We start from the raw sequence: 2,557 nt of genomic DNA, 5'->3' as shown, positions 1-2,557 counted from the left end.
TTATTGCTAAGCCTTCATTCAATAAAGTATATTGATTGTTAAACTATGAGACTCAACAAAACTCTTATTAAATATAATAAGATATAAAATATGATAAAATATAAAAAATACTGGTTTCACTTTCTTAAACATTATAATATTTTTATGTAGAGGTTCTTGGCAGATTCGCAGCTTCATCGATGTTGGTTTCCTTGACGACTATAAATTAATGGAAAATTATAAGGCATATGAATAGCAAGTTTAAGTGAAAAATCACACATGTACTTACTTTTAATTTCATTAAGTAGTGCGTCTGTTCCTGGCTTAGGCTTGCCGTTGATAGGTAACTGATGAAATTGCCTATTTATGAAGTCCCACAATGCAGCGCAAGGCGCAGCGTAGGCGATGTTGAAAACATTGTATGCTTAAAAGCATAGAATATTCACAGCTTTAATATTTTATTTTGTTTTGTATTTTTATTAAGCAAATCCCTTTTTAAAATGTTTAAAATTATATTATAAGTCTCACAGCAGCCAGCAAGTAATTCCGCAATGACACGCGATACATAAAAATATGATGAAATATTAAACTGCCGGTAATTTAGTATATTGTACGAAAATATTTGTATGTTGTACGAATTTAAAAAACATGTTTCTGCATTAGTACTTTATACGAAAGTATTAACTAAATTGCACGAATACAGAATTGTAGATTTCGTAAATTTTAAAACCATACGTAAATATTACGAATGCCTTCCTACAATATACAAAATTATTCGTACAGAGATTTGTTCAGTGCTTTACGAATGTGTTTCGTAAAATAAACGTAAGATTTCGTAAATTGTACTGAAAAAATGCCTTACGAAAGACCTTTCGTTATATTTACGAATGGTTCGTAAAATCTTGTTTCGTTGTGAAAAATGTGTTCGTATTATGAACGAAAGTTTCATACATTGTACAAAAACCAAGACTACGAATGTTTTTCGTAGCACTTTTACGAAATTTTATTTTCAGTGTAGGCTTAAATTAAAGCTAGAACTACAGACTAGAGCTGTCAAACGATCGATAGTGGGGCCACTCGATAGTTTACGATAGTTTGGCTGCACTATCGATACTATCACTACTATCGAATTTTTTTTTACTATATATTAAGCATATTTTCTTTTATTTCTATAAGTGTACAGCAGATGCGGATGTGATTTTCCAAACACATGTAATTTGGCTTCAAAATGCTGCTTGCTGCGACGTCGACACATTTATACTATCATCGTCTTCGTGCGTCTTACGGTAATTGACGATTGACTGATGCTTCGCTGGTATTTCGGCAAAGCAAATCAAATCAGTTGCTGTTGAGAGTGTTCGGACGCAACAAATTTTATTAGTAGTAAATAAGCATGAAAAATTGTGGTACATTCCAAAACAATGTGGTAGATTCAAATAAATAAATTTATAAATATGTTATATGCACTTGTGGTCAGCTGATTAACTTAAGTGACATTTTGACCAGTTTTGGCTATTTATATTTTTTGTTTATTTAATGTTTATCTTTTTTATGCTGACGGTGCTAGGCATTTTCTTCCACAGAAAAGAAATTGCCAATTATTAAAAACCAACGCGATTTCTTAGCGCTTGAAATTTGCACTTTGAGCTACTAAATTTTAATGGGCTATAAAACTGCATACCTAATACTTTTCCAGAAATTCTAAATAAAAGCCAAAGCGACAGAATAAGATGCTTTTTTTAGAAATGATCTATAACTTTCTGATAGAAAATAATTTTCTCATAGACAATACTAATTTTCGTGTTAATGTATATTACTTTCACCAACAATACATTTAATAAAGAAATCGATCACCCTCTTTCACATTTTCACAATGACTATGACAAAGTTTGTAATGTCTTTTTAAACAAGACATAACATTTCGACTCATAACGCAATAGCAGATCACGCAGTGCGTATTATTCGAATAGTTGCGCAGTGAAGTCTTCGCAGTAACTTATTTGATTTGCTTTGCCGAAGTGCTAGAAAAGCATCAGTCAATCGCCAATTATCGTAAGACGCACGAAGACGATCATTCATACATGTGTCGACGTCGCAGCAAGCAATGTTGTTTTTATACCCGAGCGCACTTGTGCACAAGGGTATTATAACTATGTTCACATAACGGTTGTTTGTAACAGGCAAAACGAATCGAGATAGATATAGACAAATGTATACATAAATGATCAGAATGAAAAGAGAAATCGATTAAGCGGTGACTGTCTGTCCGTCCGTCCGTCTGTGCACACGATAACTCGAGTAAAAATTGAGATATCTTAACGAAACTTGGTACGTGAACTTCTTTTGGGCGTGGGACAGATGGTATTGAAAATGGGCGAAATCGGATAATAACCACGCCTACCTCCCATATAACGGTAATGTTAAGAAATACGAAAACTGCGATATTTTAGTAACTACTGAAGATAATTCACTCAAAATTGATACTTACAATGAGTTTCAGACGGAAAACACGAATATTATAAATTTTTGGAAAATGGGCGTAGCCACGCCCACTTATGGTTACATGTGTATATCTTGG

This window comes from Rhagoletis pomonella, unplaced genomic scaffold, assembly GCF_013731165.1.
Source record: "Rhagoletis pomonella isolate Grant_MI unplaced genomic scaffold, Rhpom_1.0 Rhpom_scaffold_00002, whole genome shotgun sequence".
In the NCBI taxonomy this organism is placed as follows: domain Eukaryota; kingdom Metazoa; phylum Arthropoda; class Insecta; order Diptera; family Tephritidae; genus Rhagoletis; species Rhagoletis pomonella.
The sequence above is the reverse complement of the archived record's forward strand: the minus strand, read 5'-3'. Positions refer to the sequence as shown.